Here is a 24,040-nt window from a genome sequence, read left to right on the forward strand (position 1 = left end):
ATGGATCTGTTTTCACATGCTTTGCTTGACAACTAAGGGCTAGTAGTGCTATAATTTTGTATAAAAGGGAGCTGCATTAAAGTTTTTATTATAAAAAAATTTAAAAAATAATTAAATTATAAATATTTATTATATATAATTTTATTTGATATTTATAAAACATCTCCATTATATTAAAAGTATGAATATTCTTATAATTCACGTTTAAATTTTTTGCCCCTTCTTTAAATAAAATTATCTTTTCACATATTCTATTTAAATTACAAATTCAATAAAATAAATATAAGAAAAGAAATAAATATATGAGTCCTAAAATATATAGAAAAGAATGATAAAAAAAGGTCTCCTAATATAAAAAGGACTCCTAACCGTATGAAAAATAAATTTGGTATTGATAGGAAATATATGAAAAGAAAGAGATACATGAGTCCTAAAATAAATAGAAAAAATCATTATAAAAAGGTTTCCTAATATAAAAAGGAGCCGTATGAAAAATATTTCTACATTTTTCCTTATTTAAATTATGTATGAGTCCTAAATTAATATTTGAGTTAAAAAAATATGTTTACAAATGGAAATTCTTAGAATCCAAGTAAACAAGGGATGTTATATTTATTATTTTTTTCCATCAAACGAAAATTGCAATATGAATTTTTGTTTTCCATCAAACGAAAATTGCTAGATTAATTTTCACTTCAACGTCTTCCGTTGCAAACTCTTGCAATTTCTACATTGTAACAATACTAATTTTCACTTAACCTTAAACGTCTTCCGTTACAAGCTCTTGCAATATTTTAAATTGAAACAAGATAATACCATTCCTGCATGTTTATATATATATATATATTTCTCCATGCTAACTTTTGTTCAACCTCTCTTGATCTATTCTTATATTTCACTTCTTGAAAAGGAAAAAATTAAGCTTACTGACTAGCTGCTGCTGCTTCTTCGCAGATTTTAAGATAAAAAAGGTATTAAAGATCGAAATTCAGGTATATATGGCTTTGAGAAATTTTTGTGTGTATAATTTAAGTTTAGTTGTATTGTTTTGATGTCACTTTTATCGTATTATTTTGTTGTAGTTTACAGGTGACAGATAAATGTTGGTCGGCTTTGAGGAATTTTCTTATGTAAATGTTAGGTTTAGTTGTATTATTTTGATATCTCTATTATTATTGTATTATTTTGTTATTATTTACAGGTGGTAGATGAGTTTTCGAACGAATTTGAGAAAATTTTTATGTGGTAAGATTAGATTTAATTATATTATTTTAATGTCTCTATCATTATATTGTTTAATCACCACTTTATATTAAACTATGCACCATGTTTTTAGGATTCTAAAAAACTTTTCTTGTGCAACTGAATATATTTAGAATTCTTATATTTGATACTTTTGTAAAAGAAGAGATTAGTAATTACATATGTAGTCTTCATGGATTCGTAACCTGCTGAGCTTACATCAACAACTCAATATTTTCTCGCAATTACTTATTTTATCATCGTACAAAAAATTGAGTTTTTAAATTTTTAGTATTATGCTTATTTGTTTATTTTCAGTGAGTTATAATTTATTTTAGTTAGTAATGGTTTACTTATGTTTGTGTTTTCTAAATATTCACCTATTTTTAATCCGGTTAAGTTATTTTAGCTCAATATTTTGTAGGAATAACGTAAATGGATGTGGCAAAAGTATTGCCAAATCATTCTCTAATTCTTATCCCGTTACTGATCAAGTATATGTTTATAATTTGTTATATATCTATGTGTGTGTATATATATATAAAGAGAGAGAGAATTATTTCTCGTGGAGAGAATTATTTCTCGTGTTTGTTTCATATAAAAAGCACTCGAATTGTTGTTCGTTTTTTTTTCTTCAAGAAAGATTTATATTTTTTTTTCAAGTTCATATTCTTTAATGTATGAAATCTTGACTATGTTTATGAATGCAGAAAATCTATATTATATCGGAGTTGATGTGATTTAGTACTGTAATTTCAGATGATCATTCTCTATTTTAATGGTGAGAAGGCTAGAAGAGCGAGGTGGGAATATATATTGATATACTAAGAGACCTTTGCATTACAAAGAATGTGCGATAAAGGTACAAGTATTATATGTGGTATCATGTAGTAATTTTTTTCAACTAAGAGAATCACTCAGTGATGATTGACTAAGCGTTAAATTATCCAGTATACCTTTTTTAAAGGCTTTGTATTTCCTAATTGAGTATGCAAAAATATTACATTCATGTTGTATCTTTTGTTAGCTTAGTCAAGATCAATATAGCATAAAATTTTACCTAATGTCTCTTTTAAGGTCATTAAAGTGGTTGATTTTGGTGTTGCCAAGGTGAAGGCAAAAATTAATGTCATGACAATATAGATCGAAACTAAGGGTGTCAAGTGGGCTGGGTCAACCCGGCCCTCGTAACTAATCCGGCCCGGTAAGCCCTAGGGCTTTAGGGTTTCGGATCCCGGGCCGATTATTTTTTTAAAATGGGCCCAGCTAACCCGGCCCGGACCAAGCCCGGCGCGTCCCGGATACCTTTTTTTTTCTTTTTTTTTTTTAAATTGGAATTTTGGGCCAAACTAGCCGTTGGCCCAACGGCTATATAGCCGTTTTTGGGTCCAAACGGCTAGTTTGGGCCCATTTATTAAAAAAAAAAAATAACTTTAAAAAATATTTTTTAATCCCAAAAAGAATTCTATAAATACCGTACAACTTCAAATCATTTTTCACACAATTTTTCACTCTCTCAAATCTCAATTCTCAAATATTCAATATATTTAATTTCTTAAAGTGTTCACTTTAATTTTTTAATTTTTCATTTACAAAGTACGAGCGGAAGTTTCTAAAGTCGCAACCTTCGGATACTTCCAAAATTTGGTATTGTCGTTCCATCTCTTACGTTTAATTTTTATTTATTGTATTAATTATTTAATATTTAATTTTACTATATTCGTGTATTTTAAATATTTTTAGTTTAATTTAATTTGTATTATGGATAAATTAAGAAACCTCGCTACTAAAGGTGTGAAAATTTTTTGTCCCGAAAACGATAGTGGTAGTAAAAAGCAAATTACTAGCGGTAGAGACAGTTGAAGTAGTAGATATACCCGTGTGTCTTCGCCTCCGGTACTGCTTGGTACACCTTTTGAGGAAGAAATAGGTGTAGGTGCTCATAATATGGATTATGTAGAAGCTCAGGAAAATTACGGTATAGAAGAAGAAAATGAAGTAGATGCGGAAATATTGTTGAGACACCCGCAGTAGGAGATGCTAACGTTAGATCTGAATCGGTTAATCTCCCTCCCCGTCCTCCTAGTGCCCTAAGACCTTGTAAAACAACTAGTGTTGCATGACAATTTTTTGAACGTATATCAGATATTGAGGTGCAATGCAATATTTGTCAACAAATATATAAGCATAGAAGTGGAGGCAAGCAAGGGGGTATGGGTACGTTAATAAGACATATAGCTGAAGATCTCAAAAGAGAGTTAAATATTGCACAAGGTGGTGGGGATGTTGGTGGGCCAACGCAAACTAGAATGGACCCAGCAACCGGTCACGTAGCGAAGAAGTATAATAAATTTAGGAACCGGGAAAAAATAGCTAAAATGGTAGTTGTGGATTGTTTGCCTTTTAGTTTTCCTTCTTTTGATGCCTTTATTCATTATATACAAGCATTTTATAATCCTATGTTTAACGGTATTCCTAGAACTACTTGTCGGTCTGATATTTTTAGACTTCATTCACAATATTGTTTTTATTTATCAACATTGTTAAAAAAAATTCAATGTAGATTTTCCCTAACTTCTGATCTTGGTCGTGCTATAAATAAAAATAATTATTTAACCGTTACTTGTCATTGGATGGATAGTAATTTCATGATGCAAAAACATATTCTTGTTTTTTTATATGACAAAGATCATAAACATACTGGACAATTTATTGCCGATTCTATTGTTAAAATTGCCGGATATTATGGTATCGAAAATAAAATTTTACGTATTGCTTTTGATAATGCTTCTAACAACAAGGTTACTATTAAAAAAATTAAAATTTACGTTATCTCCGCCCTTGCCTGAAATTTTTCATATTAAGTGTGCATGTCATATATATAATTTAATTGTAAAAGATGGTGTTGAGTTTTTTGAGCTTTATATTGAAAAAATTCGTCTTGCCGTTGGTTTTATTCAACGAAATAATCGTAGATCGAGAATTAGAGAATTTAAAGTTAAATGTCAAGAAAATGGACTTACACCGATTTTGATGCCTGAGGAAATTGATACTAGATGGAATTCTACGTATGAATTTTTAAAAACTTGTTATAAATAGAGAATTTCTATTACACTAGCTTTTAACCAACATTGCGGTTCATTTGCTGATTCTGCTGATTGCATGCTACATAATTCTGATTGGGTTGTAATTAATGATCTTGTTAAGTTTTTAGAAAAATTTTATATAGCTACGGTTGAATTTTCCGGTGCTTATTATCCTCCTGTTTTTAATATTTTGGCATATATAGCCGATATTTTTAGTTTGCTCAAAGAATATAAAAATAAAGAAGTTTATAAAAAAGCTGTTGGCGCCATGTTTACGAAATTTAAAAAATATTTTTTCCCGATTTCCCCTATTTACTTGGTTGGTGCTATGCTAAATCCGTGCATGAAATATAATAATATGTGCCACTTTAGTACTCTTATTTATACTAACTTAGAAATAAATACTAACTATGATTCTGAACAAGTACAACCTGATTTGTGAGCGGCTACGACTGATGCAAAGGATTACATAGAAAAATTATATAATCACTATACTGATTTATTTGATTTAGCCGTACCTACAAATATCACTCTAGCTGTCGCTCCTCATCCTCCTGAGGAGCCATCATCTTCTAAAAGGTTGGCACATAGTGGTTTTCTTGATTCGTTTTATGATTTAAATTGTTAGAACAGTGTTGATGAGAGAACTTACACATCAACTTATCTGGAAGAGCTAAAATATTATCTTTGGACGGCACCAGAGGATCGCAGATGACGGATCAACACATTGGGTTGGTGGAGGAGTAACGAAACACAATATTCTGTGCTTTCAAGATTAGCTAGAGATATCTTGAATGTTCCAATGTCAACCGTTGCATCAGAGAGCGCCTTTAGTCAGGGACGACAACAGCTTGGAGACAACCGACACTCATTGGGAAGCAATGCAATGAATGTTCTAATTTGACTCAGAGATTGGATTAGAGCGGAAAGAAGAAAGCAAGGAATGAAACCGGAGCCGAGCAACGAGTTGAAACTTGAAGAAATTATGACTTCATGGGAGAACTCAGCAGAATCAAGTCCAATGAATGATTTTGCCCCTGTTGACTTCGACTATCCTATGCAAGTTTCCGTTAATATAAACGTGAATGAGTTGGAAAAAATGATGCATAATTTGTAGATTTTTCATTCATGTAAATTATAAATTTTGGATCATTTTGCAATCAATAAAATTTCCCAAATTCATTCACTCCTTAGTCCTTGCTTTTTATATTTTTTCATTTAACGATTTAAAATTTTAAATTGAATTTCTAGTTTTCTACTTTAAATTAAAAACTTAATTCTAATATATTATTAATTTACTACCAAATATTATTAATTTATTATATTAAGTAGCATATGTTTTGTATATTTGTGTATATATCTTCTATAGATGTGTATATTTAACGTATACATGTGTATATGTTTTATAAATTAGTATATAAGTATATCTATATATATTGTAATGTATATATAATGTAGTATACTTTATAAGTAGTAGTATATATACATTGAATGGTGCGTATACACGTGTATATATATTCTATAGAAGTGTATATTTAACGTATACATGTGTATATGTTTTATAAATTGGATATCTTTTATAGAAGTGTATATTTAACGTATACATGTGTATGTATTTTATAAATTAGTAAATAAGTATATCTATATATATTGTAATGTATATATAATGTAGTATATTTTATAAGTAGTAGTATATATACATTGAATGGTGCGTATACACATGTATATATATTCTATAGAAGTGTATATTTAACGTATATATGTGTATATATTTTATAAATTAGTATATAAGTATATCTATATATATTATAATGTATATATAATGTAGTATATTTTATAATTAGTAGTATATATACATTGAATGGTGCGTATACACGTGTATATATCTTTTATAGAAGTTTATATTTAACGTATACATGTGTATATGTTTTATAAATTAGTATATAAGTATATCTATATATATTGTAATGTACATATATATTGTAGTATATTTTATAAGTAGTAGTATATATACATTGAATGGTGCGTATACACGTGTATATATCTTCTATAGAAGTGTATATTTAACGTATACATGTGTATATGTTTTATAAATTAATATATAAGTATATCTATATATATATTGTAGTATATTTTATAAGTAGTAGTATATATACATTGAATAGTGCGTATACACATGTATATATCTTCTATAGAAGTGTATATTTAACGTATACATGTGTATATGTTTTATAAATTAGTATATAACTATATCTATATATATTGTAATGTACATATATTGTAGTATATTTTATAAGTAGTAGTATATATACGTTGTATGGTGCATATACACATGTATATATCTTGTATATTTAACATATACATGTGTATATGTTTTATGAATTAGTATATAAGTATATCTATATATATTGTAATGTATATATATTGTAGTATATTTTATAAGTAATAGTATATATACATTGAATGGTGCGTATATATGAGTAATAGACTAATTGTGTATATGTGTATATATTTTTTAAATTCTAATGTAGTATATACTATATATATAGTGTATATATATTATTTAATGTATTTATAATGTATATAGGTGGGTATATGTAATGTCTATTGAAAGAAAGTTTTTTGTTTATATTTTTGACCGGGTTTGACCGATTTTTTAACCGGATTTGACTGGGTTTGACCGGTTTCGGTGGGTTTGATCGGGTTAGGTTAAGTGGGCCGGGTTAGGGTGAGTTTTAATTTTTTTACTGTTTGGCCTAGCCCGACCCGGCCCGTCTAGCGCTAAAACCGGCCCTCAACCCTATTAAAATAGAAGAGCCGGTTCCGGATTGGCCCGGCCCGGCCCGTTTGACACCCATAATCGAAACTTATAGATGGGTGGATCTTGAAGTATGTCTATACTTACAAACTAATCTTAAATGCTTAAATTGAGAAGACAACACAGTTTATTATGAAGGATAAGTTTTGTTATATTTTTACAGTTTAAGTAGTACCTTATAAGTTGTTGTTTTTTTTCGTTAAATTGGAGTTTGGTGGTTACAATTACTAGATTTCAACTCTCCGCCCAGTTGATTGATGAATTCAAATTCTAATATGTTGACTATAGTGATGGCTCTAGGGTGAATATAGCATCTATGATTAAAGAGATAAATTTGCTTATGATTTGAGGTAAGCTTTCTAAAATTTTAGCATCTTCTTGATGTTTACAATCTTGATAGTATCTATGACTAAAGAAATAAACTTGTTTGTGATTTGAGGTAAGTTATCTATACTTTTAGTATGTACTTGAAGTTTACAATAAATAAATCATTATGCATTTTTGATAGAAAGTTGCTAATTGCGAAGTTTTTTACGGAATCTTGATATATCTTATGATTAAAGAAACAAATTTGTTTGTGATTTGAGATAAGTTTTCTAAACTCTTAATAAGTTAAATTTGCTTGTAATTTGAGATAAGTTTTCTAAAATCTTTGTATGTTGTTGAAATTTACAATAATTAATTATTATTAACTTCATAGACAATTTCTATTGATGTCTTTCAAATAGATTTGTACTTCAACTTTATAATGTAAATCGATTAAGTTTAATAATATTAATTATGTAGTGCATTACAATTTTTAACACAAAGTTCTATATCATATTTAGGGATGTGCACATATTGACTATAGAATTGACAAGGAATTTCTACAACTTTACAGAAACATAGCTTTAGAAAGGAGAAAAACAAAAGAACGGTTGAGGATAGCTTTATAAATAACGTTATCTTTTAGATAGATTGTTTTTTTTTTCTTCCTACGTTTAATTGAAACTCAGTTTTGATTATATTTTCTTTTCTAAAAGTTTGGACTTCTAACTAATGAATATATTTCTTTATTCACGTGAAAAAAGTGTATGATGGTCATGAAAAAGTTGTTGGAGAAGAAGGGAGCTTGGAGACTAAAGTTGCAGAAAGGATAACAAGGAGTTGAAGATTTATTTTTTAATGTTAAGGTCTGTGTCCAAAGTATTTGATGAAGGTTTTAATCTTAATCATTCAAATTTTAATTATTATATTTGTTCATTTTTTGGATAGAGATTTTCTAGAGGAGAAAAAATTTTTTTGAACTATACTTTTTATAGATCTAGATCTTTTCTTTTTAAAAATTTGTTAAGGTATGTCGACAGAGTATCTGATGAAGGTCTTAATTTTAATCATTCATATTTTAATTGTTATATTTATTTATTTTTTGAATAGAGATTTTTTGGATAAGAAAAGATTTTTGAATTAGAGTTTTGTAGATTTGAATCTTAAAGGTTAGCTTTAGAAAGGAGAACATTTGATGGACGAATTTGAGGTTAGATATATGACGTTAGTTTTTAGGTAGATTGATTTTTTTTTTACATTTTGTTCTAGAAAGGAGAAAAATGAAAGGACCAAATTGAGGTTAGCTATTTCTTTTTCTGTTATTTCAATGTTCAATCAATCGTAACTCAAATTTCATTATATTCTTTTTCTAAAAGTTTGATCTTTTAACTAATTAAGACATTTCTTTATTTATATCATGGAAAAGAACAAATATATCTCCTAACTTTAGTAAATGGTACGTATATACTTTTGTCATATATACTCTAAATACACATATATCCTTGTCGTTATTGAAATGGTATGTATATCCCCTCACACTAACGGTAGGAGCATATATATATATAGATACCCAAAGTATGTCGGAGGATATATGTGTACTATTTATCATAGTTTAGGGGTATATTTATCCTTTTTTGTTTTAATTTTTTATCCTAAATAATTATTTCAAATCCACTATCTTACCCAATAAACCCACTATCTAACCCAGTCCATATTAAAAACCAAAGAGATGCCTATTTAACAGACATTTTTTTTTAACCCTATAGCGATATACACACAATACAGTAACACCCACTACTATTAATTTTTTTTTTTTAAAATCATTAACCCACAACACCCAAAAACAACACCAAATTTCAACTTCCAGCAAATTTTCGTCGACGAACCAAAAACACTCCACCAACGAATCATCGTCGCAATCCTAGCTCCAACTACCTTCGAGCTAATATCCACTCCCTCCAACCAGTAAATACCATCTAGAAGCAATGATCAATCACTGCAATTTGATTTGGGTTCACGTTTAAGAGAAAAAACAGAGGGAGTGTCGAGTTTGGAACGAAAAAGGGCGGTTCAAGTTGGTTTGAAATGGGGTTCGATAGGTTTATCGGGTAGTGGATTTGGGTTAATTATTTAGGATTAAAAAATTAAAATTAAAAAAGAAACAAATATACCCCCTGAACTATGATAAATGGTACGTATATAAACCCCCATCATACTTTGGACACACATATGCTCTTACCGTTAGTGTGAGGGGCATATATGTACTATTTCATCAATGATAGGGGTATATGTGTATACAAAGTATGACAAAGGGTATATATATATATATATATATATATATATATATCATTTATCATAATTCAGGGGTATATTTATCCCTTTCCGTTTATGTTATAAGAGCATATGATGGCCATGAACATGTTGTTAATTAGGAGAAAGGCTTGAAGACTAAGGTTGCAAAAATGATAGCAAGAAATTGAAGATTTTTTAATGTGAAGGTATGTAACCAAAGTATTTGATGAAGGTTTTCTTAATCATTCAGATTTTAATTATTATATTTCTTTATTTTTTAGATAGCAATTTTCTAGAGGAAAAAAAATAATTTTAGATTAGATTTTTGTAGCTTTGAATCTTCTGCTTTATAAAATTTGTTAAGGATGTAAGATAGAGTATTTGATGAAGGTCTTAATATTAATAATTCATATTTTAGTTATTATATTTGTTTGTTTTTTTAGATAGAGATATTGAAAATAATATGAGTATCTTCTTTTTTCTTTTATTTTGATGAAATATATAACACATATATTTAGTCATTTTCCACATTAGCCCGGGACATATACTATATAATTAACTAAATAATATATATTCATTGTCCTAGAAAATTCAAAAAATATTCAATTTAATTGGAATACAAATTTTGTGTCAATGTATTAATATTGTCTCTTCATTTAAATGAATATTATATTTATTTAAGCATTAATTTATAGTACACATAATTCATTCTTATAATTATATATTTATGTATCTTTTTATAAGAATAAAAATTCACGTGCAACGCATGTATCCTAACTAGTTAAATTCTTAATAGAGTTAATTGCTAAATACACGTCTAAATTTTTTTTTGTATGCGAGCTTTATATTTAAATTATTAGTTTTTATTTTTCTCTTAATAATAAAAGTGAGTCATTTTGGATATACAATGTACATCATATATGCACTATTAGCAGCCAGAGAGAGAGTGAACATATATATGGGGGACATTATCCCATTAGCTAGCAATGGATTAGAATATAAGTTTTAAAAGAGATATTTTTTTATATTTAAACAATTTTAAAAGCCTATATATGTGCAGCCTTTCATCAAGTAAGAAAATCCGCCCCCCCCTCCCCCCCGCACACACATACACAATTAGCTCTTCTTCATCTCAACAAGCATGGCTAACAAGTTCTCTTTCTTCTTTTATATTCTCCTTGTTTCATTGGCTGGTAAGCATTATCTCCATTCATTTTTACTTGTCATTTTTGCTTTACGAAAGCTAATTTGACTAAAACTAACTAAACTTTGAAGATAAATTGAAGTAGATCAATTTAACATTTTTTTATTTTAGAGAAAAAGGTTCAAAATATAGCTAAACTTTGACGAAATTTGTTGTAACACGTCTTAACTTTGGGGTCCTATGAACCCCCTAGAATAGTTTTTACAGTATTTCTGTGGCATATATTTATCAGCTGGACCACTGCGTGAATACATGCACACTGAGCGCCTGCAGGTTTCAGCTAAGTAAATATATGCTACAGAAATGCGGTAATAAATGGTCAAGATGGTCATATAAGATTCTCGCAAAGTTGAAACGTGTTACGATAAATTTCGTCAAAATTTAAGTATATTTTAGACCTTTTCCCCTAAATTTTAAATTAACATGTTCAGAAACTATATAAACTAAAAAGATGCTATAAGTTACAATCTTTCATATAATATTGATTAAAATTTATGCAGTTTGATAATCGAAAAGCATAACATAACTATTAGAAGAAGGATATAAAATTATGTATCTCTAGCTATTTATGTTATTAATATACTAATTATAATTTGATTAATCATGTTATGCAGTAGAAGTGAGGGCTCTTCGAGACTTACCTTTATTATTAGAAGAAGAAGTACAGGTGATTATGCAGACTGTACAACCAAATGTGCGTTGTTTCATCCCTTGTAAAACTAATGCTGATTGCAAACATATATTAACTCCAAGAAAATGTACGCAATGTCGTAAGAGTTATTTTTCATCTTCAAAAGCATGTTACGCACCAACTTAAAATGACCAATTTAATTCGCGAGTCACTTGTAAGATAAAATATCTATTTATCGTTCTGAATAAATGTGTGTAATGTTAGTTTATCTTTTTCATATCTCACGTATGAGGTTACATCGGATATATTATTATCGTTATTATTATTGTGATGAGGGATGGGTATTGAACTCCTAATTAGCCATATATAGTCTAAGGTGTTACTATATATTGATGATATATATAGTCACTATCTCGTGTATCACTATGTAAAAGAATATGTATCAATGTATGAGTATGTTTTTTGACTTTCATTTCCTCTATTTCTTACTTTTTATTTTCCTTCTCCTATATAGACTAGGGGAGTGTTTGGTATAAAAAATATTTTTATGAAAAAATATGGTGAATTTCTTACTTATTTTTTAGTATTTGACAAGTATATAAGCAAAAGAAAAAAAAAAAGAAATACTATCTCAAGAGCATTTATGTATAATCTATCTACAGAATATGGAGGTGGGGTGAGCCATGGGGTACGGTACGGACGCTATAGAGTGAGGGTTCGGGAGTAGGATGATCACGGGGTGGATGATGGGGCCTGAGGGGAGACGCTGAACATGGAATCTCATTATAAAATTTGTTTTTCGTACTTTTATTAGGGAAGTCATTTTTTCTCACCTTTAATGAACTGTTTTTTTTAGAGAAAATATTTTGACCAACGATATTCGAAAAAATTGGAAAATATTTCTGGAAAAATACTTCCTCCATGGCTAACAAACCCTAGTTCTTGGTAAGCTTTCCACTCATTTTATTTTTAGTTGGACTTCGTTCTTTCACTCCATATAGATCAAAATCAATTGTGGTTCAATTCTCAAATTTAACATCTCAAACACTTACTCTCACTTCTATTGCAATTTATTTGATGTTAGAGTTGTGACCCAAATTTTGTTGATTCGGCCCAGAAAGTTTCGCAGTGTGACCCATGTTTGTGATTTTCAATGGGGTCTGTGGTGGTAGCGTAGGGATTGGGTCGATAGGCTTGTGGACCTTTATGTTTTTTGTGCCTAGCACTTTTTTGTATACACATATTATATAAGTATATTTAGTGGGTTGTTTTGGGCATCCAGAAAATATACTCGTTCTCCACATTGTACTCCTCTCCTTTCATTATAGTGAAACATCCTCTGCCTCTGCCCGAGGTTTTTTTCGCAGGGGTTTCCATGTAAATCTGTGTGTTCTTATTTTCTTTCTGCTTGTGGTTTGCTTTATTTCTACACGATTCCTAACAAACTAGAATCAAAGGCTGTTTGATTGTTTTCTCGGGGATGGCAACCATGAAGTATGATATTCCGTTGTTGGATCACAACACTAGAATTTTGTTATGGCAAGTTAAGATGCGGGCTGTACTCGCGCAGATGGATTTGGATGATAATTTATTAGGGTTTGAGAAGATGCCCCCATCGTGGATAGATGATGACAAACGACGTAAGGATCGGAAGGCTCTATCTCAGATCCACCTTCATTTATCCAATCAGATTCTACAGGATGTTTTAAAGGAGACCACAACCGCTGCGTTGTGGTTGAAACTAGAGTCGCTGTGTATGACGAAGAGCCTAACAAGTAAGTTGCATCTCAAGCAACCACTTTATTCCCATCGCATGTCTGAGGGTGCTTTCTTGGAGGATCACCTATCTGTATTTAAGGAAATCCTCTCTAATTTAGAGACTTTGGAGGTTAAGTACGACGAGGAAGATCTAAGGTTGATTTTGTTGTGTTTTCTGCCTGCATCATACACGACCTTTATGGATATGATTTTATATAGTCGTGATACCTTGACGATTGATGAAGTCTAATGATGCGCTGTTCTCTAAGGAGAAGATACAGAATCTTGTGAATGGGTCGGAGACTCAAGGGGATGGTCTCATTGTTCAAAGAGAAAGGACTCGTGAGAGGAATTTTGAAGGTGATGACAGAAATAGGTCGAAATTCAGAAATAGAAACAAAACCTGTAATTACTGCAAGAAGAAGGGCCATATCAAATCTGAGTATTGGAAGCTACAGAATAGAGAGAAAAGAAAAGCGCCAAAACCGAAGAAAAACCAACCAGAGAAGTACGGTGAAGCCAATTTTATGGAAGATGGTGGTAGTGATAGAGAACTCTTGGTAGTTTTTGATGGTAACTCCAAACCCTGTGAGGATTGGATTCTTGATTCAGCTTACACGTTTTATATATATCGTAATCGGGATTGGTTTACAACATATGAAACAGTCTCTAAAGGTGCTGTGTTGATGGGAAATAACACACCTTGTAAGATAGATGGAATTGGAACAATCAGGATTAAGATATTTGAAGGGGTTGTGAGGACACTTGGTGATGTGCGGTACGTCCTAGGCCTGAAGAGAAATCTTATTTCCTTGAGTCTCCTTGATTCGAACGGTTATAGATACACTGGTAAAGGTGGAGTCCTGAAGGTTACTAAAGGTACTCTTGTTGTGATGGAGGGACAGAGATAGTCTGTAAATTTATTTGTCCTGCAAGGCTCTACTGTTACAGGTGATGCAGCTGTTTCTACCTCTTCTCTATCAGAAAGTGACGTTGCTAAACTTTGGCATATGCGTTTGGAGCATATGAGTAAAAATGGGATGACTGAACTAAGCAGGAGAGGACTTCTTGATGGGTAGAGTATTACCAAATTGGAGTCTGTGAGCACTGTATTTTTGGGAAGCAAAAGAGAGTCAAATTCACTAAAGATATCCACTCAACTAAGGGCACACTTGATTACATTCATTCTGATCTCTGGGATCCTGCTAGAGTACCTTCTAGAGGAGGCGCAAATTACTTGTTGACTATTATTGATGACTATTCCAGAAAAGTTTGGGTGTTCTTTCTGAAGCAAAAGAATGATATGTTGCCTACTTTCAAGGAGAGTAAGACTATGAATCAAAAAAATGATGTGTTGCTTACTTTTAAGGAGTGGAAGATTATGATTGAAAAGAAGACAGGGAAACAGGTAAAACTCCTTCGGACCGATAATGGTTTAGAGTTTTGTTCTAAGGAAATTAATGCTTTGTACAAGTCAGAAGGAATTATGAGGCACTCGACAGTTCGTAATACTCCGCAGCAGAATGGTCTGACCGAATGAATAAATAGGACTATAATGGAGAAGGTGCGTTGTATGTTCTTTAATGCTGGTTTACCCAAGTCTTTTTGGGCTGAAGCTGCTTCCACAGCTTACCTTCTTATTAGCCGCTCTCCCTCAGTCGCGATTGATAAAAAGACTCTATAAGAGGTATGTTCTAGTACTCCTGCTAGTTATTCTGATTGAGGATATTTGGATGTCTTGCGTATGCTCATGTTGATAATGAAAAATTGGAACCTAGATCTGTCAAGTGCTTATTTATGGGTTATAAGCCAGCTGTTAAAAGTTAGAAACTTTGGTGTCCAGAAGGCAGAAAGGTTATAATTAGCAGGGATGTTGTGTTTGATGAAACTTCCATGCTTCGGGCTCCCTCCGAATATAGTGCTTCGCCCCCAGATTAGCTTAGTGACATGAATCAGCAAAAGTCAAGCACCCATGTTGAATTGCAGATTGGAGCAGAGTCTACACCAATGCCTACTTCTCAGTCTAGCCCAGATATACAGAGTGATACTATTTCTTCTTCACCACCAATGGCGCCACAATATTCTATTGCTAAATACAGGCCTAGAAGAGATATTAGACCTCCTCAGAAGTATGCTAAAGCTGATTTGGTTTCTTATGCATTAAGTGTAGCAGAAGGTATTGATTCCGGTGAAGATTCTTCTTCTTACTCAGAGGCAGTTAGTTGTGATGATTTCGGCCAATGGATGGTTTCTATGCAGGAGGAGATGGAATCACTTCATAAGAATGACACATGGGATCTGGTGAGATTGCCTAAAGATAAGAAAACTGTCTGGTGTAAGTGGGTATTCAAAAAGAAAAAAGGAACATGGGGAGTTAAAGATGCTAGGTACAAAACAAGACTAGTTGCTAAAGGTGACAAAGCCCAAGGGCACACGCAAGTGAACGTGGTCTACCAAGTAATATAGTAGCCTTCAAGAAAGCCGAGTTATCGATCCCATAGAGACTTAATTTGGCAACGATTTGATTTTAGTTCACAGTCGTGATTCAATAGATGTGAAAGTAACCAAAGAGAGTTGGGAAGTTATATTTGCAAGGAAAGTAAACAGTACGAAAATTAAAGGTCTTGAGACAATCAATAGGAGAAAATCCAGGGTTGAAGCACTCTGAACAATCATATTATGCTTTTGGATTTCATTTGTTAACTTGCTTATCTTGGTTGTTGATTCGTAGGGTTAATTGCGCGATTATGGTTTTCCAACCTCTAATCTTTTACCTAAGTTGAACCTTACACCTACATCGTTGAGCGGGGATGTAATAATTCACTTAGCTTCTTAATAAATATCATCCTACATATGAATCAAATAAGGTATCTAAGTACATCCCTGTCCTAGATACTAATTCAAGTTTCTTATTTTATAAGGAATCAAGAAACATACTCTGCTTATTCCCATGTTCTATCGCCCTATTCCCTCTCCCGACTTTACAAGGTTGACAATGAATGTATTCTAAGGATCGCAAATCCTTAAAATAGTTATAATAAGAATAAACAAACAACCAATATTGATAAGCAACTCAAATAAACTTAATCCATAGCAATAATAATCATGCTCTTGGCTTCAACCCCGGAAAAAGGGTGTTTAGCCACGCATAATCATAATCGCAATCACAATGTTATAGTCAATGAAAAAATATGTATAAACTAAATCAAATTAATAAAAACCTATTTATGAAGTTCTAGCAGCCCCTTGATCTCCAAAATATGTCAAAAGATATGTAAAAATGTGATACAACATGTATATATAGCATAAGTGTAAGCCAAGTCCGTGTTGAGTCGAATTGGAGTGAAATGCCCAGGTGTAGAATGGAGCATGCATTGAACCCTATATTCCAATGGAATGGAGTGTGCGTCGGACCCTGTAATTCACCGGACTAGAGCATGCGACGCATGCTAATCGCATGACCTCTCTGAAATTTGTCCTCCGAATTTTGGTTAAGTGTTGGTGCTTCCTCCTTTCATCCCTTGTCTTGTGGTGTCTTTCTATTGATTTTCTATCCTATTTAACATCAAAATATCATCATATCCAGTTCTAAAATAATTCTACATCATCACACCATACGAATTAGAAGCACAAACAACACTTGGTGGACACCTAGTTTACTACCACAAGAATCAATTTTTCTCTTTTTTCACAATCATGACAATATTTTTAGCATAAATTATATCACAACCATCCACCACACATCAATTATACACCAATAACAATTACCCTGGGGCATTAATTTCATCTTTTTCTTCTTCAATTTCTCAAACTCCTTACTATTTCAATTTTTTATTAAAGCACTTAAGAGCTTTTTGGATCAAGTTAAGGTCCATAAAAGAAGGGATTAGACTACTTATGAGGTTGCCAAATAAAAAGATAAAGGCTCAATAGGGGTTAACTAGGATAATGCACAAAGGTAGGACAAATATAAGGTAAAAACAAGGCTATCAAAGAAATGTCTATATCATCTCCTAAATCCACATTCTTTATTTTGCTTCACTTGCACACTGGGAAAGTTCTAGACATCATATGCAACAAGGAATATACAAAGACTCACATCACACGGCACATGCTCAACTCATATAGGATCATTATAAACTCCCAACCAAACAATAGCACAAATTCAAAATTAAGCCAACATTAACAAGAGTCATAAACTTGAACCTAGGAGTCTCAAAAGTAGCTATTCACATTTATCAACATGCTTTTACAAATAAACCCACTTGAATCATTTAATAAAAAATAGCACCAACAAGAATATCTCACTTATTCCTAACCTAAATTTTTTTAAATTGAGCCAAAATTTGGGAATTTCCCCACCCCACACTTAAAAATGTACTTTGTCCCCATAGTAAATTTAAAGGTAAGAGATAGAAATACTCTCTGAGGCCTCAAGGCCTATCTAGTAGCATCTTCACATATAAAGGAGATTTATGGGACCCCACACTCAATCTTTGCCATGCTTCAAGCTCAAGTTTATGGTACTCAGACTTTCCATTAACCTGTGACTCAACAAAAAACAAGAAACTATGTGAAATAAAAACTAAAAACTGAAAAGAAAACATACCTAATTAACTTGGGTTGCCTCCCAAGCAGCGCCTAATTTAGTGTTGCGACATGACCCCTTTTAACTCAACCATATTCCTTCACCCTTTTACTCTCTTTTGGGAGCCATTTTTTTTCATTTGTTTCTGACCTCTTGAGTTTCCACTCTCAAGGTCACCATCTCTCTTCACATCAACCTTCATCATGTCGGGAAACAGTGGATTCATCTTAGGCCGCTCAATCAGGTAATCCGAATAGGTTCTTAGTGGATTAACCACCCAATACTCTTCCCCTTCAATAACATTTATCTCACACAGATCTTTGTTTTGGGAATTTTCAATGGGTGCTTTGTAAACATTAAATACCACCTCTTCATCATCTACCCTCATTTTGAGCGTGCCTTCTCTCATATCAATTAAGGGCCCTTCAGTTGCTAAGAATGGACGCCCAAAGATGATTGGTACCTGTTTATTTGCCTCAAAATCAAGAACAATAAAGTCAACAATATAATGAATTTACCAACCTTAATGAGGACATCCTCAATTATTCCATCTAGATGTGTAACGTCCCATCTGCTAGCTGCAATACCACAGTGGTCAGCCTCGGTTATCCCAAGCCCAATGTTTAAATAGCGATAGGGGCATCAAATTTATGCTTGCCCCTAAGTTACTCAGTCCATGGACCTCTTTACTCCCAATTTGAATAGGGATAGCAAACTTCCCCTGATCTTTCAATTTCTTGGGGATTTTTTGTGTCATCACAGCACTACACTCTTCAGTGAGTGTATAGCCCCCATATCTTGCAATTTTACCTTATTCGCCACCAAATTCCTCAAGTACTTTGCATACTTAGGCATCCTCTGCAAAACATCTAGCAAAGGTAAGTTAATATGAAGCTCTTTGAATGTAGAATAAACTTTTTGAACAGGGCATCCTCCTTTACTTTTATGTGCCTTTGATGGAAGGGCAGCGAAAGTGTCTTCTTCACTTTTGGTTCAACAACTTTTGGTCTCAAGTGCTCAGACTTTCTTGAATTTTTAGCAAATTCTTTGGGAACCTGTTTGGTCACCATATTAGCATCAACCTCCTTTGTTGCCTTGGAAGGTTCTCCTTGAATCTCTTTACCACTTGTTAAGGTAATTCCCATAACCCGCTTTGTATTTTCTGTATCTGCTGGCAACCCACCTTATGGTTTTGAATTCAGTACCTGTGATAATTGGCCTACTTACAACTCTAAACTTCTTGTGGCCGCTTGTCGATTCTGTAAATCTTCCCTTTAACTTTTCAGATCTGTAACCAATTGTGCTTGACCAGCTAAGATTTGTTTCAGCATTTCTTCTATATTGATCGTTGACTGAATTGATTGGGTTTGTAGCTGTGGGGCATTCCATGACTGACTTGGTGGCTGAGTTTACCACTTCATGTTGTAGGCATTACCATAATTATTCCCTTGAGTATTGACTACATACATCACAGATTCTAGATTTGAAGCACACATGATAGCCACATGACCACTATTTCTGCATACTTCACACCAACCTGCAGCTTATTAGATAGCATTGACTGTGGCTGCTGGTTATGCTGCTCCCAACTTCATGCCGCTAAAATGAGTGTTGTTCAAATTTAGTAAGGCAGAAACCTGTGCTGATAAGGCTGTGAAATGGTCCACCTCTAGTACGCCCATAATTTTTTTCGTGGCACTTCTAGAATCTGAATGCCACTCTAGATTTCCTTATGCTATGTGGTTTAGTAATGTGTACATCTCATCATAAGTCAAGTCTAGTGCTTGACCACCTGCGGCTGAATCTAGAAAAATCTTTGTATTGTGATCAAGAGCTTCTACCAAAGTATGAGCAAGTACCTCATTAGACTGTTGATAGTGTGAACACTCCTGAAGAAGAGCCTTAAAGTATTCTCAAACATGATAGAGGTTTTCATTAGGCTTCTGTTTGAAGTTCACTATCTCACTGCGAAGTCTCGTAGTCTTGCCTGATGGAAAGAATCTGATGAGGAACTTTTTGGCTAAGTCATCCCATGATGTGATTGAATTGGTCAGATCCGCATTCAACCACCTTTTAGCTTCCCCCAAAAGTGAATGAGGAAACAGTGTCATCCTTACATAATCTGGAGTCACCCCAGTAGGAGTGAATGTACCAGTAAGTTCAATGAAGGTCTGCAAGTGGACTTGTGGATCCTCGTGTGAAAGCTTTGCAAATTGTCTGCTACTGATAAGAAGCTGCACCATATTGTGTTTCAACTCGAAATTCCCCCCAGTTGTCGGTCTTTGAATTGAGGAAGTCAAGTTCGTCGGAAGTGGGACTGCCACTTCCCTAACTGTCCTTCGGCCTACTTGTTCTTCAGCCATTGGAGCAGTATTCCTTTGGTCTTGTTGGATTTGAGGAATTTTGGGGAGAAGGATTGCTTCTCTCCTGCGTTGGTGAAAGTCTTGCTGGGGTTCGGAGCTTGGTTCTACCAAATCTCGATCCCTTGGCAGCTTATTAACCTAAAAACTTATTTCCTGCAATAACAAAACCAAGATCAAGCATAAAAACACCAAATAAATCTAAAACTAAAACTAAAATAAACAATTTCCAAAATACAAGTCCCCGACAACGGTGCCAAAAACTTGACAGCACCCAAGTGCACACGCAAGTGTACGTGGTCTACCAAGCAATATAGTGGCCTTCAAGAAAGCCGAGTTATCGATCCCACATAGACTTGATTTGGCAATGATTTGAGTTTAGTTCACAGTTGAGATTCAATTGATGCGAAAGTAACCAATGACAGTTTGGAAGTTATATTTGCAAGGAAAGTAAACAGTGCAAAAATTAGAGGTCTTGAGACAATCAATAGGAGAAAATCCAAGGTTGAAGCACTTTGAATAATCATATTATGCTTTTGGATTTCATTTGTTAACTTGATTATCTTGGTTGTTGATTCGTAGGGTTAATTGCGCGATTATGATTTTCCAATATCTAATCTTTTATCTAAGTTGAACCTTATACCTACATCGTTGAGCGGGGATGTAATAATTCACTTAAGTTCTAAATAAATATCATCCTACATATGAATCAAATAAGGCATTTAAGTACATCCCTGTCCTAGATGCTAATTCAAGTTTCTTATTTTATAAAGAATCAAGAAACATACTCTGCTTATTCCCATGTTCTATTGCCCTATTCCCTCTCCCGAGTTCACAAGGTTGACAATGAATGTATTTTAAGGGTCACAAATCCTTAAAATAGTTATAATAAAAATAAAAATACAACTAATATTGATAAACAAAGCAAATAAACTTAATCCATAGCAATAATAATCATGTTCTTGGCTTCAACCCCGGAAAAAGGGCGTTCAGCCACGCATAGTCATAATCACAATCACAATGTTGTAATTAATGACTAAAAATATGTATAAACTAAATGAAATTAATTAAAACCTAATTACAAAGTTGTACCATCCCCTTTATGTCCAAAATATGTCAAAAGATATGTAAAAACGTGATACAACATGTATATATAGCATAAGTGTAAGCCAAGTCCGTGTTGAGTCGAATTAGAGTGAAACGCCCAGGTGTGGAGTGAAGCGTGTGTCGCACCCTATATTCCTATGGAATGGGTCATGCGTCACACCCTGTATTGCATAGGACTAGAGCATATGATGCATGCTAATCGCATGACCTCTCTGGAATTTGTCCTCCGAATTTTGGTTAAGTGTTGGTGCTTCCTTCTTTCATACCTTTTCTTGTGGTGTCTTTACATTGATTTTTCAGCCTCTTTAACATCAAACTATCATAATATTCAGTTCCAAAAGCATTCTACATCATCACACCACATGAATTAGAAGCACAAATAACACTAAACCCATTACGATGAATAAAAAATAAGAGCTTAGACTAGGTTGAATTCCATGGTTTTTCACTTCAAGTTCCCACTCTTTCTTTGAATCATATGAACTTTGTGCACTCCTAACAACTTATTCCACATATCATAACACATTTAAAAACATAAGGAACACATAGAACTCAATAGAATCCAACAAGATAGACTTGGAAAGTAACTAGCTCAAGCTAGGAAGACTAGTTTTCTCCATTGAATTCAAATTGACTCTTTTAAGTACAAACTCACTTGTACTTCACTTGGAACCTTATAAACACATTCTTTAACACTTTTATAATCATTTATCTCATTATCAACCCATATAGCATAGAATCATCCTCAAAATAAGGCTAAAAAGGCTAGAATAGTGATGCTAGAATGCTTAAATACACCCAACATCAAAAGGCTACAGTTAGGTTCCAGGTATTGACTTCACAGATGTGTTTTCTCCAGTTGTAAAGCATAGTTTGATTCGAGCATTTCTTGGTATTGTGGTTATGCATAATTTTTTGCTTGAGTGGTTGGATGTCAAAACTGCATTCTTATGTGGAGAACTTGAGGAGGACATCTATATGCAGCAACCAGAGGGCTTTGTATTCTCAAAAAAGGAGGACTATGTATGCTTGCTAAAAAGTCTCTTTATGGCTTAAAGCAGTCACCCAGGCAGCGGTTTAATAGGTTTAACTCTTTTATGACCTCTCATATATTTCAGAGGAGCAACTATGATAGTTGTGTCTACTTCAAAGAGGTATGTGATAGTTCATTCATGTATCTTCTCTTGTATGTTGATGATATGTTGATTGCAGAAAAGGATATGAGAGAGATAATATAGTCAAAGCCCAGCTCAGTAAGGAGTTTCATATGAAGGATATAGGAGCAACAAAAAAGATTCTTGGCGTGGAGATTCTGAGGGATAGAAAGAATTGTAAGTTATACTTGAGTCAGAAAGGATATATTGAAAAAGTGTTTCACAGGTTCAATAAGCAAAATGCCAAGCTTGTTAGTAATCCATTGGCATCTCACTTCAAACTCTCGCACACTTTATCTCCAAAGACAGATGATAAATGTGACTATTTGTCTTGAGTTTCATACTCTAGTGCCGTTGGATCTCTTATGTATGCGATGGTGTGTTGCCGACCAGATTTATCTTATACTATTAGTGCATTTAGCAGATACATGACAAATCCTGACAAAGATCATTGAAAAACAGTTCAGTAGATTTTCAGATACTTGTATGGATTTGATGATGTTTGTTTTCAGTTTGGGCGAAATAGAGATGGAGTAATCGGGTATGTTGATTCTGATTTTTTCGGAGACCATGATAAAAGGAGGTCCCTTACAGGCGATGCTTTCACCATTGGTGTTTGTGCTATCAGTTGGAAAGCTACTTTACAGACTATGAATGCTTTGTCAACTACTGAGTCAGAGTACATGGCTATTACAGAGGCTTTCAAGGAAGCCATTTGGTTGAAGGGACTATTTGGTGAACTTAGAAAAGACTTAATGATTAATACGGTATTTTGCGATAGTCAGAGTGCTATCTTTCTTACGAATGATCAGATGTTTCATGAGAGGACAAAGTATATCGATGTTCGGTATTATTTTGTGCGTCAAATTATTGCTTGTGGTGATATTGTGGTAAGCAAGACTAGTATCCATGAAAATCCTACTGATATGATGACCAAGACACTACCAAGTGCCAAGTTTGAGTATTGCTTGGACTTGGTTAGTGTTAGCAATTAAGATGTGCCTGTAAGAGCTTTTGTGGAAGAGGTGGAGAGGTTGTCCTGAAATGAATTTGAGTTCTAAATTAGAATTCGTGTCAAAGTGGAGATTGTTAGAGTTGTAACCATAATTGCCGAGAAAGTTTCGCGGTGCAATCCATGTTTGTGATTTTCAATGGGGTTTGTGGTAGTAGCGTAGGGATCGGACCGATAGGCCCATGGACCTTTATGTTTTTTGGGTCTAGGACTTTTTGTATGCACATATTATATAAGTGCATTTAGTGAGTTGTTTTGGGCATCCAGAAAATACTCATTCTCCAAATTGTACTCCTCTCCTTTCATTATAGTAAAACATCCTCTGCCTTTGCCCATGATTTTTTCCACAAGAATTTTCACATAAATCTGTATGTTCTTATTTTCTTTCTTCTTGTGGTTTGCTTTATTTCTACATGATTCCTAACATTTGACATATTTGTTTGACATAAATTGACATTGTTGAAAGAACGAGTAAAATATAT

The 24,040-nt window shown here is 33.1% G+C and overlaps 1 long non-coding RNA gene across 1 annotated transcript; it reads left to right on the forward strand.

Annotated features, from left to right (window-relative positions):
- Positions 1 to 580: 580 nt before the first annotated feature.
- Positions 581 to 5,512, forward strand: LOC107850191. Its single transcript, XR_007048494.1, has 4 exons — positions 581 to 992; positions 1,202 to 1,245; positions 2,002 to 2,104; positions 4,962 to 5,512. It is a non-coding gene; the product is annotated as an uncharacterized LOC107850191 (long non-coding RNA).
- The last annotated feature ends 18,528 nt before the right edge of the window (positions 5,513 to 24,040 follow it).

Source organism: Capsicum annuum, chromosome 12 (genome assembly GCF_002878395.1).
Source record: "Capsicum annuum cultivar UCD-10X-F1 chromosome 12, UCD10Xv1.1, whole genome shotgun sequence".
In the NCBI taxonomy this organism is placed as follows: domain Eukaryota; kingdom Viridiplantae; phylum Streptophyta; class Magnoliopsida; order Solanales; family Solanaceae; genus Capsicum; species Capsicum annuum.